This window comes from Protopterus annectens, chromosome 2.part0 (assembly GCF_019279795.1).
Source record: "Protopterus annectens isolate FY-2018-M chromosome 2.part0, PAN1.0, whole genome shotgun sequence".
Lineage (NCBI taxonomy): Eukaryota > Metazoa > Chordata > Ceratodontiformes > Protopteridae > Protopterus > Protopterus annectens.
In genome coordinates, this window is record NC_056728.1 from 1,207,737,446 (window position 1) to 1,207,756,529 (window position 19,084).

The following is a 19,084-nucleotide window of genomic DNA, read 5'->3' on the forward strand; positions in this document are numbered from 1 at the left end:
AGCTTGACGCCATGATATTAACATCAGGTATCCGTCTCAGTGCGACCCTTACAGAAGGTGTCTGTAACAGCTGGGGAAACAATTATGTCCCCTAGTTTGCAGTTGTCTGCAAACCTTTTCAGCCAAAGCCCTCCTGTGCTTGTCTGTAAATCAGAGAAGTATATACCGAACATGAGGGGTCCTAGGACTGAGCCCTGGGGGGAACGGCAATTGTAACTGGTATACAGTCAGACCTAGGGTATGCAACTCCTACTGTGTGTGTTCTGTCCGTGAGCCACTTTGCAAACCATCACATGACATAGGGGTTAATGTTCAGGCAGATGGGTATGTTGATAATACCAGAAGGAGGAATGGTGTTGAAAGCCTATGAGAGATCTAGGCTGTGTGGACCTCCTTGCCCTCATCTAATGCCTTAGTAACTGTCTCTAAGAAGCCCACCAGGTTTAGGAGGCATGGTCTGGCCTTAACAATGCCAAACAGGGAGGGGTCAAAGGTTGGGAGGTACCCAATGTCTCTGTGACAGTGATCCATGATGTGCACCATAGCCTTGCACACTAGGCTAGTCAGGCCTATAGGGAAATAGGTCCCGTGGTCCATTGTGGCGCCACCTTTGTGGAGTGGGATAACTGTTACTGTGCACCATTCAGAGGGCACTATGCCCGATGTGAGGCTATTATTGAACATGGTGCATAGGTGAGGAGACAGTACGATCAGAAGTTCGTGTAAAATGCAGCCTGGGATGTTGTCCTGTCCCATGGATGCTGTGATATTGCCTTTAGAGTGTGCAGCTTTGAGAGGGATCTGCCAGGATGTTGCCAATATCAATTGTTTCTGTAATGTCTGTGCCTTTGTGCTGTAACTCAGAGCAGATCTGGTTGTTGATATTGAGGCTTTGTGGTTGTTATTGGTATTAGTTGCATTATAGTTTTCATAGCTAGCTTTGGAGGATCATATAAGGAATCTCACCTTTTTACTGAGGCTGGCCAGGGATCTCCTCCATGCATGGTATTGTATTCTTGTTTGCAACAGTGTCTTCCTCCTGTAGTACAATGTGTTTATGGCAGGGGACCACCAGATTGGTTTAATTAATTATGAGTATAGCATCCTGGTTCTGTTTGGGATAGCACAAGCCATGCACTCCTGTAAGTGCTTATAGAGTGCATTTGTGTAGGATTCAGCAGTTGTAACAGTACTGTACATCTGCATGGGTGTCATGACGTCCACCACGTCTGCTTTAAGAAGCATGTAGTTGACTTTGTAGACATATTATACTTTGGTTCCCTTAATGGCGGGTAGGTGCGGGATGTGGATATCAATGGTGTTCAGCACATGGTCTGATCTGACCAATGAGGTGTTGGCTTCACATGTGGAGCACCAGTCACTCATGTTGGTAATGACTAGGTCTAGGATATTGTTGCCCCTGGTGGGTGTGTGGATATGTTGAGTCAGCGCATTGGTGTTTATGAATTCCAGAAACCGTTGAGCTAATGTGTTGGTACACGATTAGTTTTCCCAGTTAATGGTGGGGTAGATACAGAGAGGCTTATGTGATGAGTGTGGTGTTGCGCGACTGTCTACCTTCTCCACATGACAGTCAGGGTCAGGCTTGGTTGGAGAGACCTTTACCTCCAGTTTGGCTAGATGAGTGCATCTCTCACAGGATGTAGTGTTGGGTGGTAGGAGGAGAGGCTTGTCTGTGTACATGAGGCAATGTGTACATTGCCTCAAGATGTCCAGATTCATCAGATAGACAGGTGAGAACACTGGCAGTTGACTCATGGACATGCCTGAATATAGAACTACATTCACCTAGATAAGTGAGGAAATTGAATACAACAGCTACATTACTCTACGCAAGTGAGAAAAATATGTACAAAACCTGTTCACCCTTACCTGTAGGTGATGTGGAAGATTGAGTGCTATAGTAATCATTAGCTTACATACTGTTTACAAGTCCTGAACAAGTGCTTAGCATGAATAAGCAATCCAGATAGGGTCTTGGATAATATAAAAACACGGCCCCCTCCCCCCAACAGGTACACAAGCATATATCCATGTACACCACAGGCCCCTGTACCCACAACTATGCAGGTACAAACTGCACTCAGTCTGCATGGGACCTGCCCACATCACAGGTTGTATTATACACATATGGCAAGACAAGATGCTCTCCACGTATGCATCATGTAAAACTTAGCTCCATATCAGGTTGTGTACACACTGAATGCTGCACATCAATAGGTATCACAACCCAACAAAGGGGGAGACGCCACTGATAATGGGAAGTACTGCACTACTACCCTGCTGAGTCTGGTCTGGATGGCCATAAACCTTGATCACTTAAGTGATGTCAGCAGTACAGATGTAGATGACAGTATGGTTGATGTCACACTGCATATCATAACCTTGCCAGGTCATAGGACATCATCACCCATACTGTGTACCACCTACACTCGGTATACTAGATGTACATTCCTATGTCACAGGAGTGTTTTGCAACATGACTGCTGATAGAAGCAACACTACAGAAAGTGTCTGAATAATACATGATCATCAAACCAGTGGCAGCTACAGTATGTCAGGGTTAATGAATTCTATTCCCCCTCATTGTAGTCCATACCTCACAGACAAACAGAAGGCATCTGCCTATTAAAGTATGCAAATGACTATGACCTAGGAGCAATAGCTGACTCGCATTGTCACCCATATGTTAATAACCCTGTACCTATGAACTACCACCTAGGCAGCAGTCATCATAATGGACACTTGTGTGTGAGGGATGCAGCTGGGCAGTTGTCTTTCCTGTGATAGCTAAGTCACCACACCTGTCAGGGAGTCATATGTGGCAACCCTAATAATAGGGTGCCATTCATGAATATAGAGGTCATTGTCCAGCCATACAGACCACTCAAGTGACCCATATCAGATCACATATTTCCTTTAAGGGGTATTGGCCATGTGCAGATGGCCTACAGCAGCCATCCCACTCCCCATCTCCACTATGTAGCATGATGCATACCCTGAATAAATCCATGTCCAAACCAGTGATGTCGGACATGCTACACGTACTCATCCTGATCTCGAACACATACTTCATGGACATCCACCTACTACATGGTGGACGGATCCTTGTCCCATACACTTGGCATAGTCCTGCCATACTATGCATTCCTGTCCATCAAAGCTGCACATCGCTCCCCTTTCAGATATGGTGTGATGACCGCATGGTAATGCATGGTATATGTATCATTAACCCTGTGGATCAGTAATGTGGCACTGCTGCACCTGGCCCCACAGACCCCGCCTGTCAGCTACTGCCAGGTAACCTTTTATCCTAGTTGCATACATGGACCATGGCATATAGCCCACTAGTTGGCTTTAACTGTACATGCCATAGTTGATATCCATCCCTGCAAATACCATCTGGCTAGCCAGTGTCTCATGTGTATCACATGTGCAACACAGGTGATACATGCCAGGATGTTGAATCGCTGTACAGTGCCAAGTAGATGTATATGGCAGAACATATACATGTAAAACCTTATGTGAGCATGTTTTCAGGGTCACAGGTCATATTTGTTAAGGCAGTGTACGTCCTTATATGTGACATATACACTGCATCAAGGTTGACTGCATTAATGTGGACACATCCAGCCATGTGCTGATAGGTAGGAACACCAGTACAGGCAAACAGACATGCCCACATCAAGACAGAAACCACATGGAGTATGAGCAATGTAATCAGGTGACACACACACACACACATATATGGTGATAATATCCACTCAACATTGAGTGTCACATGTGTATGACACAAACACTTCAGTGTCATGTAGGTTTGCAAATACAACTATTTAAACTGAATGAATGTGATACACATGTATGTTCAGCTGTAGCTCTATATGTCTCTGAAGTACTGTGACCTGTCTCCATCATTATGTCTTCCAGGTATGCCGTGTGCAAGGCTTTCCTCTTTTACACGCTTGGAGGATGAGGCCCTCATCCCATACCTACTTGATAATCACGACATCCTGTTCAGCCATGTGCCACAGGATGCACAGAAGTGGGATGCCCTGTGGATGGAACTTTGCAGGAGGGTTAATGATGTGGGTGGCCACAAGCGCACATACCAGCAGGTGCACAGACACTGTACAGACCTCATTAGATGGGCGAAACAGAGTGCAAATGCAATCACCAAGGAACAAGGTGCAACAGGTGGTTGACCACCAACCCAGCTCCCACTCACATGTACCGCGGAGCTACTGGCCAACCTGGGGACACCTGCAGAACCACATCCACAAGCCTTAGCAGATATTGTGGAGGTGGGTGTCTCTCAACCACTGAGCCTGGAGTTGCCTGGTAAGTCAGTACTGCACCTTTAACAACTATATTCCATATAGCTGCATGTGTCACTGTACAATATGTAATATAACATCATATGTAAGGCATGTATACACACATGCCGCATACTATAGTATGCTACTCTGTGTATGCACACATGTGCATACACCATAGTATAGTCTAATGTACTGGTGTATGTGTTATGCACATTGCTCCCTGTAGCCTTTATACAGGGGTGGATTATGCTCATACTGCTGTGTTACTCCTATTTAGGTACCTCTGGCATTCTGCGGTGACAGCAGCCCATTGCAGGTGAGAGTGTTATTATTTATCAGGAACCGTAATGCACAAATCTATCTTCCATGTGGCCATTCACAACATGTACACATAATGTATGGTCCTGTCACAGTATATAGGTCGGACTTGCAATGCATCACAATGACTATCCATGTGCCACACTTGCAAACTATGTGAATCATCTCACTGACATGAATCCTCACAACCTTTATTGCCAGATGCGTTAACAGCTGTGCATACAATGGTGGAGGTGCTGTTCACTTTAGGATCATACAACTGATCTGATCTACAAATATGGTGAATACAAATAGTACTACACAGTGGGTTGGAGTATGGCCAGTACACAGGTTTCACCGGTGAGGATCATAGCCCTGCTATGAATGTCAAACAATGTGATGTGCTATATTGACATGTCCATGCCATCTATTGGCCTGGCTGCTACACTGTCTACCTAACCTGAAAACATATCCCACATACCACCCTTTATCTGCATAACCCTGTTGTCATTGGAGCATATATGTCATATGGGACAACACAGGCATGTGAAATAAATGCCCATCTCTATAATTTGGACAACACATGTACACACATGGCCATGGAGGATGGCCAGAGACATGGAGCAACACACACAGTAGAAGTGTTGTGCTTGTGTGTACACCCTGTCGTACAATTGTTACACATGGTTCAGCCATGGCCTTTGTATAATGGTCATAATGTAGATGTGGAATACTAGACATCCTACAGGCCTGTGCACACCTTGTGTAGGCATAACAGCAATCCACCACATAGGACGTGTTGAACATCTTGAGAGCGTTGCAACATGACAGCAGTTACCTGTACAGTATCCACATCATGCCACAGATACAGTACATTCCCGTTGCTGGTGATGGACATAAATGCCATACTAGCTCCTTGTGTGTGTGTGTGTGTGTGTGTGTGTGTGTGTGTGTGTGTGTGTGTGTGTGTGTGTGTGTGTGTGTGTGTGTGTGTGTGTGTGTGTGTGTGTGGTACACAGATGTCATGTGGGACATGGTGTACCAACATGTTCGCCATGTCTGCCCATAGTTGCCAGGCTGCAGAAATATGGTTGCAGATGTGCAGGGGTGTCATCCGTATACCCATCGGTGACCTGTGTCACAACTTCCACATCATGGTTTATTGTGTATACACCTCAGTGACATGAGTCACATTCCACAGTATATATGTATTGTATCTGAACACAGTCATGGCTATGAACCCTGTCTGTAACTCACACTGTATAGCACTAGACACTCCTCATGATTCCCTGCAATGGCCATGCAAATCAGCTAAATTTGCAGTATATCTGTAGGGTGGACAGACAACACTGAATTGGTACACCATTTCCCCACTGTATATTCAAAAGGACACCATTGTGTTAAACATGTATGCATGTCATTGCACACGTCAGCAGATCGCATGTCATACTACATGTGATTATGAAGGTCATATGCCACACATCAGGCAGGTGTACTGTTAACCTGTGCTGGTCCACATGGTGTAGCACAGGTATGTAAGCTAACCACTACTATGACTGTGTAATTTGCATGCCATCTGCTAGCACACATGCATGCTGTTGTGTGCAACCTAGGGATGTATGATAACTACTACTATTATTGTCTGCACTGCATGTCGTCTGCTATATCACATGCATGTTGCATGCCTTCTGTCATATCACATGCATGTGTGAGTGTGTGTCTATTGTATAGATTGTAATGTACAGTTCTTGTCTGCCCTCACAGGTGATGTAGGTGCATTGCCCTCCTGCAGTACATCAGATGTTAGTGTCCCCACAGACTCTAGCAGTGATGATGAATGTATGATTGGGTCACAGCCAGAGTTGTCAGGGGCTAAAACTGTGCCATTGGTTGCCATTCCATCTATATCCACCTCATTTCTGCACATAGAACCCATACCTGCACATACCCCATCACCAGTGGCCATAGAGGAAGGACAGTTGGCGCGTGGTAGCTTGGAACAGGAAAGTGTGGGGGCTATGGAAGGTGTGCCTGAACACCATGGTGTCAGCCAAACTACTGGTGGTGCCCCACACAGGCACGTGGCTAGTGCTGCTCATAGAAGGGCTTCTGGCCAACATGCTCCTGCATGACAGAGCACAGCAGCTGGTGTCACCAGATGCATGTTTTAGGCTGTAATGGAGGCACAGGTATGTGCTGAATGGTGCAACAGAGAAGATCAGAGGCTTTAGAGGGCTGCTGTCTGTTCTTTAAACAAAAGCATCCAGGCAATGGTAAATGCTCAACAGCAGATTGCTGATGCTTTGGATAGACAGTTGGGTGACATGGTTGGAGTCCTTGACCATGGCATGACAATCCGAGAGCATGAGCTGTCTGTGTTGGAACATTTGGTATGAGGGAGGCGTCGGGCACATGGACAGAGGCCTGCTACATCACCTGTGTCAGGTCTACGTGTACAAGCTACCTCACATGCCCGCTCCCATAGTGAGGGTAGCAGCAGCAGTGCATCTGGTGCTGTGCTGTCCACACCATGACACAGCAGGCCACGTGCACATGGCCTGGGATGGTCCCAACTGGGACATGGTTCCAGTGGACTAGTGACATCAGACAGTACCCAATCTGCACCTCTGTTTGGTAGTGCCCGTGCAACCCCTGACAGGCACAGGTCACATGTCTGTGGCCAGACACCGTGAACTGTAAAACCTCACCTATACAGTCTGCACCTGTCAATAATACCCCTGTGTAGGCCAGTCACATGGGAGAACTGTGTGCAGAAATACACGCACACACTGGACACATATGTAGGGCACCGCAACACACACATACATAACATCCACACATGCCCAATTAGATCAAAGGCCCAAATCCACACACATGATGTCATCCAATGGTGCAGCCCAGGCCTCTAGCAAACATTAACACCCTGTGCATATGATGATGCCTGTGCCGCATCCCTGACATCCACACCATGGTGCAGGGACATGCTCATATGGTCTGATGAACAGGGTGAACAGACAAGGATGATGTGTAGATTACAAATGTTCAACCACCAAGAACAGAAAACTGATGTGAAAAACAAGAAAAACAGCTCAGGAAAAATGCCAGCATCCACAAACAAGTATTTAATAAAATCAATGTCCTTTAAAAACCAATGCTGTGATGGAAAAAGTCCATAAGCCAAAAAACAGAATCAACAAATCCAAGTGTAAAGGCTTGGGTCTGTTCGTATAAACATAAACAGAGACTTCTTCAGACCTGAAGAAGTCTGTTTATATTAACAGACGAAAAGTGCTTCACACTTGGATTTGTTGATTCTTGTTTTTTGGCTTATTTTGGACTTTTTTCCATCACTACATTGGTTTTTTAAAGGACATTGATTTTATTGAATACTTATATATGGATGCTGGCATTTTTCCTGAGCTGTTTTTCTTGTAGTTTACAAATGTTGACGACTGTTGACAGTGAGCTGATATACCATGTAGTACAGGTGTACAATACTGTTAACAGTATGGGTCTTGTGTAACAACAGTGCAGCCTAGGCCTCTGACAAACATTAACACCTTGTGCATATGATGATGCCTGTGCCACTTCCCTGACATCCACACCATCGGTGCAAGGACATGCTCATATGGTCTGATACACAGGGTGAACAGACTAAGATAATGTGTAGTTTACAAATGTTCAGAACTGTTGACAGTCAGCAGATATACCATGTAGTACAGGTGTACAATACTGTTAGCAGTATGTGTCTTGTGTAACAACAGTAAATGCATGTTGGTCATGTTGTTCTGCTGTCCTTCTTCAGGTCTAATTGCACGTGCCGGTGGATGTCAGTGTTTGCAGTTAAGTGTCCCATATGTCAATGTGGACTACTCACAGGTATGTATGAATATACTAGCACGCACCATGTAGCTGCCACATACCAGTGAGAATGTCCTACATTACAAACACGTCTACCGTTCCAACAGCATGATATCTGTGTATTAAGCTACTGTGGCCACAGACGTGACATCCATAAAGGGTGACATCACAGGTACAGTTACATGGAGTGGTGAGGTAAGAGAGTGGTCTAGCTGATTACAAGGGTAGAGGCCAGTGGGAAGTGTGATGCCTCAATGGGAATCAGTAATACACGTTCCCATAACAGGATGCCAACACACAACTGCACCCACACACTCAGGTATTGACACACATGTATTCAGTGACACTTGCTAATTGTGGGTATAAGTAATGTATGGGGTGTGAGCAGTGTAAAGGTATTACTCAGTCCTCAGGCAAACAGAGAGAGACACACACACACATACGGCAAGTGTGGGACTAGAACACTGACCTAACTACTTTAGTACACTACAGCATTACACAGTTACAGAACACGCTTCCGAGATTACTGGAACACAGCACACCCAGAGGTGTATTTGTAGATGGGTGACATCATCGGCCTTGCTAAAGGTGGGTATAAGAAATGTATGGAGTGTGAACAGTATAAAGGTATTACTCAGTCCTCAGGCAAACAGGGAGACACACACACACACACACACTCACGGCTTCACCGACACAGTAACACACACTCGCACACAGTTGTTACTGGTGAGATGAGGACCCCTGCCTATGTGCAAATCATCATTACAGTACTGTGCACCTACATGATGCGCCACAGAGAATACACATGTACAGGTAGTCAATACAGCCTAAGATCAGGGACATCAACATGGATAGTTGAATGCATCACCTGGATGGTGGGAGGGGTCTTATCAGTTCAGTATGGTAACATACCTCCTCACCCCAGGGACCAGTCAGCCCTACATATGCACACTGTGGCATTCAGTAATTAATACACCTGTGTCATGCACATATAGATACCTTACATGTGTGAGATACATGCCCTTGCCTATGTCCAGCTTTATACATTGCAGTCTGTACAGATGTGTACACTAGTATACAGGAGAGTGAGTAACAATTGAGATGTATTCCCCACAATACGTGACAAATATGGATGCACACGCAACCACACATGCCAGTACTGTGAATCTCAGACCTGCCTAGCTCATGTTATGTATGTTAGACGTACAGCAATATTGCATGCATTACAAACTGTACTGATGCTTCCTGTGACAACAGTGCTGATATATGCACCAGGGACGTCATATCTATTAACAGGTGTCAAGTGATTTACCTTTACTATCACCCTGACCGCTGTCTAAGTTGTGTGTTATGTCCTTCAATTAATGAAACCATTGCTTACTGGTTACACAGGGTATTGTAGGACCACTTGTGACATGCCTGTGAGCTGTCCACAGCAAACATCCATCTGCAAAGATGCCCCGCCACTTAGTTATTTCAACACATCAGTCCATACCTGTGGTACACTTTTCTGTACATTCAGCATATCACCATATACAGTTGGCAATGTTGAGGCTGCATTGCAGTAGCATGATGTACTAGGATACACGCCACATGCATACATCAGCAACTGCACACGCATGTTATCTGAACGCACAGTACTACATGTACAGGTGTGTAGGTCCTACAGTCCTGACATTTGATCATGTTTGTAGGCATTGCAATTGGCGGATATGTGTAATAATGTACATGACACATGGACTGTTGTATGATATGATGGGTGACCAGTACAGAGGGGCTGTTACCTCTGTCAACATTGATATCACACCTTATGTACTGTTAGCATTCAGCAGCCATGGACCTACATTCCATGTGCATGTGTGTAATGGCTGTAGCCAACTGTTTGCACAAAGGACTACAACAGCTATACTATTTACAGGTATGTTGTGTGTGTGTGGCATGTACATACCCCAGGGCAGGTACATGTATGTTATATCCATACATGAGGGTGTGTACTGGTGTACAGCAACAGACATCTGCTAATGGTGGACAGTACTGAGGGCCCTTGGTATGTATACAGCTGACCTGGTGATATACAGTGGTATCATTGCATTGCATAACACATGATGCAACTGTGTCAGTACATGTGTACTGTCTACAATTGATGTAGAGCTTAGTACAGTACACAGGTCAAGGGTCACATGGTGGCATACTTGTCTGTCATACAACATGTATGGTTGTGTGGTGGTGGACTGAGGGCATGGTGGTGTCTGCAGTTTACATCCTAGAATGCAGCATGTGACACTGTGTCTTGCACATGGCTCATCTGTGATGCCTTTTGTGGGGGGACCGGTCAGTACATGTGAGTGGCCTTTATGTATGTGGGTACACCACCTGGAGTGGTCCGTACCTGTGTTATGGCCCACATGTCTGGTTCTGAGGTATATGGTGGTAGTGCTAGGTTCTGAGGTATATGATGGTAGTGCTATTGTGCACTACAGAGACATCAGCCAGGTGTTCCTCACTGCACAGATGTCAGTACTCCCCATTGTTGGATCTACAGTGGCCATCTGTGAATATGGATGCTACACATCTAGCACTGGTTAGCATAAGAAAACAATGCAGTTGTCCTGTAGGTGTATGGGAGTTAACCTGTGTTTAGGACATTTGCCTTGGAATGGCACTGTGTGGGCAGATGCGACTTGGGTAATATCCACACTCCCTTGTATTATGGATGCATGTGATATGTGACAAAGGCCTGCCTACTTTTAGCCATGTCATCCCAGAATGACAGCTGATTTGTAAAAGACCGGTGTTGAATATATGTAGAGCAGCGTTCCCGCTAACAATGAAAACTACCAACACCAGAGCCCATTACAATGTATTCTTTATGTCTACCTGTAATAGAATGGCCACTGTGGCCCTCCGTGTTTAGCATCAGAGTGCATCCCAGTCAGCCCTGTGCTACTAGGTGTATGAGCATGCCCAGTATATCCTTGTGTAGATGGAGACATAGTAGTGCATTCCGGCCAGTCCTGTGCTACTAAGTGTGTGACCATGCCCCCCGTGCTACTAAGTGTATGAACATGCCCAATATATCCTTGTGTCGATGGACACGTAGTGCATCCAAAGAGCCCTGTGCTACTAAGTGTATGAGCATGCCCAGTATGTCCTTGTGTAGATGGACACAGTGCATTCCAAACAGCCCTGTGCTACTAAGTTTGTGAGCATGCCCAGTGACACCTTGTGTTGGTTATGTGCCTCTGTGTATGGGCATGGCCATTGTAAGGCTGTATAGTGGTAGTAGTAGTCCATTCCACAGATGGGCATACTCCAGGTCTGGGTGGATTCATACTTTAAAGACACAGGTTCACAGGTATGTACATCTTAACTGCCAACATCCCTGTTTATGTCCGCATTCCCAGACGGTCATAATGACAGCCTTGACATGTGTAGTCTGTGTGGCGTGATTCGTATATATGTAGTATTGTAATAGTAATCTGTAAATAGGCAGGTGTTCCATACCAGACACTGGCATGTGTGTGTATGTCTGTCCCATTTGCCGGTGGACTCTAAATTGCTTTCAGACTGGCCACACTCCATACATTTCTTATACCCACTGTTAGCAAGGCTGATGATGTCACCCATCTACAAATACACCTCTGGGAGGGCTGTGTCCCAGTAATCTTGGTAGTGCATTCTGTAACTGTGTAATGCTGTAGTGTAATAAAGTAGTTAGGTTGGTGTTCTAGTCCCACATTTGGTGTGTGTGTGTGTGTGTGTGTGTGTGTGTGTGTGTGTGTGTGTGTGTGTGTGTGTGTGTGTGTGTGTGTGTGTGTGTGTGTGTGTGTGTGTGTGTGTCTCCCTGTTTGCCTGAGGACTGAGTAATACCTTTATACTGTTCACACTCCATACATTTCTTATACCCACCTTTAGCAAGGCCGATGATGTCACCCATCTACAAATACACCTCTGGGTGTGCTGTGTTTCAGTAATCTCGGAAGCGTGTTCTGTAACTGTGTAATGCTGTAGTGTAGTTAGGTCAGTGTTCTAGTCCCACACTTGCCGTATGTGTGTGTGTGTGTGTGTGTGTGTGTGTGTGTGTCTCTGTTTGCCTGAGGACTGGGTAATACCTTTACACTGCTCACACCCCATACATTTCTTATACCCAGAGTTAGCAAGGCCGATGATGTCACCCATCTACAAATACACCTCTGAGAGTACTGTGTCCCAGTAATCTTGGTAGCACATTCTGTAACTGCATAATGCTGTATTGTAATAAAGTAGTTAGGTCAGTGTTCTAGTCCCACACTTGCCATGTGTGTGTGTGTGTGTGTGTGTGTGTGTGTGTGTGTGTGTGTGTGTGTGTGTGTGTGTGTGTGTGTATGTGTTTCTTCCTGTTTGCCTGAGGACTGAGTAATACCTTTATACTGCTCACACTCCATACATTTCTTATACCCGCCGTTAGCAAGGCCGATGATGTCACCCATCCACAAATACACCTCTGGGAGTGCTGTGTCCCAGTAATCTCGGTAGCACATTCTGTAACTGCATAATGCTGTATCGTAGTAAAGTAGTTAGGTCAGTGTTCTAGTCCCACACTTGCCATGTGTGTGTGTGTGTGTGTGTGTGTGTGTGTGTGTGTGTGTGTGTGTGTGTGTGTGTGTGTGTGTGTGTGTGTGTATGTGTGTCTTCCTGTTTGCCTGAGGACTGAGTAATACCTTTATACTGCTCACACTCCATACATTTCTTATACCCACCGTTAGCAAGGCCGATGATGTCACCCATCCACAAATACACATCTGGGAGTACGGGGTCCCAGTAGTCTCGGTAGTGCATTCTGTAACTGTGTAATGCTATAGTTTAGTAAAATAGGTCGGTGTTCTAGTCCCAGACATGCCAAGTGTGTGTGCATGTGTGTGTGTGTGTGTGTGTGTGTGTGTGTGTGTGTGTGTGTGTGTGTGTCCTGCATGAGACAAGTACAGTGCTTTGTAGTATTCACTGTAGCACATGCCCTAAATGCGTGTTGCTGCAGTGTGATATGGTAGGGGTGTGTATACAGGACATGACAAGTGTGTGTGTGTTTGTCTGTCAGAGCCTGTCTAGAGGTGGCCGTGATTGTCTTACCACTGGACATGTTTGGGAGCGGGTTTTGTAGTTTTCCTATATAGTATCCGTCTTATGACACATTGGCCACCTCACGAGGAGTACAGCTGTCAGTCAGCCATGGCACTGAGTTGGCAAGCCATAGCCATATATCTGGAAAAAGGGCTGGTGAACTTAGTATGCAGCCCTACTAGTACCCGGTATATGTTCCGCACCCATGTGCCATGCACATACAACCTTGCCTAGGATATCCCACTATGTTGCTAGTAACATGCACATTGAGGACAGATAGTAGGCATGGTGTGAACACAGTGGCCTGCAGAGCATATGGCAACCTGTACAATTGGCACATATATGCGGACATTGTGCCTTCACTATGGTCCACACTGAATGGCTGCAACATATGTGGTGCCATCATATGTGATCCACTAAGGCCAGACAATCCTATACACATGTGCTCTGTATGGACCCATGCCACTGACACCCATGAAATACCTGTCCATTCTATACATGCAGGTACAGGGCCGAAATGCTCACTGTAAGCAGGTTTTGCCACACCAGGCCAGTATTGGCATATTGGGGTATAACAGGCTGTGTACACTACATGTGTCTGCCAAACCAGGTACACCTGTACATGTCACTGTACAGTATTGTGGGACATGCACATCCCAGGCAGTGTCCATGTGAAGGACTATCAAACAAAAACATGGCACACATTGCAAAGCTATGGCCCTACACATTGGTAACCAGGAGGTCAGGCCAGATATTGCAGTACCCATATGTGTGGGACATTGCAGACACTACACCCCTGCACTGCACACCATTGTCGAGTGATGCAATGGCAAGGATAACCCCTCACCCAGCCTTGTACTGCCATCTTGTACAGCCAAACACTACACACACATGGAGCAATGCATACCTGCATGACAGTGCTGGTACCCTGTGTCTGCATGTGGGTTGTGATGCTCCCAACCACAGTTACTCCTAGTATAAACCTTGTTGGCATGCCAACAGTTGTCAGGCATTTTCAGACGGCCTTACCCATTGAACCTCCAGATATCCTCTGTGGTGCATGTGGTCATGTGCATTGCTGCGGTGTGGCAAACTAAGTAGATACAGTGTGTATTTGCTGCCCTGGCAAAGGTGTTAATGTATGCCTATTAGAGTGTGGTTGTGGTGACAATGGCATCCATTCACATGGACTGACATGTGTGCCACACCTAATGTATGTCTACTATATCTGTTGCAGATGGCACTCACTCACCTACACACATGTTTTTACAGAACTGCAACATGCCGCCTCTGTGGCACATGTAGTAACGTCATGCACATGTAATAGTAATGAGTAGTCATGGGTTTGACCCTGTGCTATTCAGTGTGTGGCAGATTATGGTGAAGTCTCCAAGCCCTTCTCTGGTGCATATTGCCTGTCCAGCACACACACTCTCTGGTGGATATGAAGGTGTACACCTGCACAGCAGCAGCATGTGTATTGTAACAGATGGAAATGGTCAGGTGATGGCCTCTGCACCTATTGCAGTCCTCGTCTAGCTGATTGCATGTGGTACAGCTGTGATGATGTACCCGTAGCCATCCGCATGATAAACACAGTACACTATCTAGGGAAAGATGTTATTATCTGGCCATGACAGTCGCTGTGAGTGGTACCTGGATGTGATGTTCTGACATGGCATCGATGATGATATCTGGATGTACCTCAATCATTTTCAACAGTGGGAAATAGCCTAATGACAGGAGGGTGACGTGCCACACAACTAAAACATGTAAGTGTAGCTATGCTGCATTGGGACTACTGCCTTTTTAACATGTGTGTGGTAATGGCTATTCTGCATATTAAAATACAGACATGACAGTACTTTGTTCATGAGGGAACCCCATCTGTAGGGCCATCTGTGAACAGATCAGTGTGTACAACCATTTGTTTCCTGTGTTACACACTGAACACACTTCTGTGCACAGCAGAAGCATGGTGTGGGGATTGCAGACAGTACATGATGATAGGGATGTGTTACTGCCATCACATCCCTGACTGGACATGTGTCACATAAGACAGTGGTATGACTGACACTGTGTGAGATTCCCAGTGACAAGCCAATGATGGGCAACTGTTTATAGCTGCGGTCACACATCTACTACACATTGTAGAGTTGCCATGCGGTATAAATGCATGTGTTGTGCTCCCTCTGCAAATGTATACAATCTGTTGGGTTGCTGGTGATATCTATGCATACTGTCGTAGGTAATCCTGTATGCTGTTGTCTATCACTAAGCCATATGTGGGTTTAAAATGCAACACCATAGGCCAAATGGGTTGGTAGGTCCCGGCAGATCCTCCTGTCCCACTTCAGCTGACCATGGCACCGGGGACTAGCACATCTGGGGCCCAGCCATTAACATCAATCTCTGTTGGCTATGCACCACCTTCTGGTGGCTCCACCACTGAGGATAGAGCATGTCCCCCTTGGGAGCGGGACCAAACAGGTACATATCTGCTGTCGTGCAGTTCCAGATATGTTTCATAGGTGGCTGCCTAAGGGGTTACAAAGCCAGATATACCAGCTCAAAGGTGGAGTGTCACTGTCTTCTCTTAAACCCCAAGAAAACTAATCTTCTCCTTTTCTTACCCACACACCTGTCTCCCTCTATTAATCTCACAATTACATCTAACAATGGCACCCTTATATCACCTGACCAAACAACCAAACTATTGGGTGTTACCATTGACAACCTACTAAAATTTGATTTTCACATCAACTCCAGCATTAAAGCAACTAATAGAAAGCTAGGCTCACTCTATAGAATCAGATCTTTCCTAACCATTGAAGCTAGATCTACCATAGCAAGAACACATCTTATCTCCACTTTACTGTATGCTTCCCCTATTTATACTAATCTATCTAAACATAATATTAAAAAGCTCACAGTAACCTACAACAACATTGCTAGATTTGCCACTGCTTCTCCATATAAAACACATCACTGTCTGAACCTCTCCAACCTAGGATGGCTGGAATTACCCCACCTAATTCAGTACTATCAGCTTACAATTGCCCACAAAGCCCTTTACTACCCTGAAAACATACCCATGCTCTCCACCCTTATAAAACCATACAACAACTTAAAAGCCCTACGCTCTTCCAATAAAATCATGATTAAAACATCTCTATCAAAGAATACAGCAGGAAATTCTATTTTTTCCAACTCAGTTGGTAAAATCTGGAACCAACTTCCTACAAACCTTACTGATCAGACTTCCCCTACGCTATTTAAGACCAAACTGAAACTCTTCCTTTCTAACCACTGGCTTTGCTCTTGCATAACTCCCAGTTAAACTACCTCCTATTTGACTTCCTATCCTTCTCCCATATCCCTTATACTTACTCCCTTATCTAATTCTTCACTTAATTATTTTGTCCCTTTTAACCCGTTATAGGACTACCTTAAATAAGTAACTCTACTTCTCTCATTACACTCCTGACAACTGTTATGGTATTTTAATTCTTCTCTCCCTTTTTCTCACATATCTGTACTTTCACTACTTCCTTGTCTCTCTATCCACCTTTTTTGTAAGTTCTTTCAATTATTATTACTGTCTTTTACTTTGTTATTTATATCAACTTTTTTGACTTAAAACAAACATATATTTTGTATTTAATGTTTTGTTATCATGTATGTAGATAGTGGAGCTTTTCTCCTCGGGCCTCCACTGAAAATGGACTTGTATCCAGTTGGACTAGCCCGGTTAACAAATGTAAAATAAAATAAATAAATAAAATAAAAATTTACAGGGTGATGGTGCCTGTCCTGGACAGCCCACAACACTGCCTCCTTTGCAGCTGTGTAGGTGCAGTGGCAGTTGCCCATGGCTGGAGACCTCCGTCCCACTGTTCCCATGGGCTTTTGAATGCCAAAGACCCATCCCCATCCAGGGTGTATCTCCACTCCCACATGTGTCATATACCAACCCTGTATTCTGTCATTTCTGTGCTCCTACCTATCCTCCACGGCCATACCTACACTACTTCCCCAACATCTGACCCTCACCTATGGACACATAAGGCCATTCGGCTCCTAGGACACCATCTGCCCTATACATAGCTGTCCATTACATACACATGCTCACTGGACATATGAATCCCTTGTACTATGCATCATAACATACTACTGTTATCCTCACCACTGTCCCTCAGGCGCACGGTCCTGGTATGCAAATCACTCCTACATGGTTCAGGCACACGTGAGGAGGACAACCCCATTGTACACAAAACACTACCGGTCCCTCTATGGTTACCCCACTTACCTTTGTCATGATGATGATGTTGCACATTGCAAGAGTACTGTTCACGCATAATGATTGGACAGATACTGTTGTGTTAATGTACATTACATGCACAGACTGATGTATACGGCCAATGTACAACTATTGTCTGCTTGAGGGAGTCTTGTGATCACATAGAGCAACATCATTACATAATACAGGTGTCGCTGGTGTTTCCCGTTTCATTCATTTGTAATGCTTTGTTGCCACATGGCATGTCCCTGATACATCTCTTTATATGTATGTACCTATATGCTGGACATAAACACTCACATGTACTTCTACATGATGGGATACATTCCTATACTGTTGAATGACTGTGCTGTATGATATCCTCTGGTTACAGCCTCTTACACTCGATTAGCCTCTACATTGCTTAACCAATGTAATACTCGCATACTGGTAGCCAAACAAGCTTACACCCACTTGTTCCCGCACTTGCTAATGCACCAGCATTGGTGCTTGCATCTGTCACTCACACCCCTGGGTGTGAGCGAGGACCACAATAGTACCTTGTGATACCTATTACATCATACTACATGACTCCAGTATCTGGATTGGCCACCCATTAGGCGACGGCATCGCGTTTGGCTGTACAGAATCTGTGGCCTGTCCAGTGACACAATCATATTTGTGTGTATCTCAGGAAATGTGCTCCCACCTTGTGATGCCTATTACATCGGAATACATGAATACAGTATCGGAAATGGCTCCCTATTAGGTGACGCCATGACTTTCATCTCTACGGAATCAGCGGCCTGTCCGGGCATTCATTCATATTCGTGTGTTCCTCTTAGGCATACCTTGTGATGCCTATCACATCAGACTACATGAGTGCATTTTACCAGTATTTATTTGGTATAGGTAGACCAGGATGGGGGCACTGGGTGGTGTGGTGGGGGGTGCCATTGTACCCTCTGCCTAGGGCACCAGTTGACCTAAGGCCACTCCTGACTACAGTATCGGGAATGGCGGCCCATTAGGCGACCGCATGGCATTCAAATGTATGGAATCAGTGGCCTGTCCAGTGAATCATTCATAATTGTGTGTTCCTCTTACAATCTGCTCCCACCTTGTAATGCCTATCACATCGGACTACATGACTACAGTATCGGGAATGGCTGCCCATTAGGTGACGGCATGGCGTTTGACTGTATGGAATCAG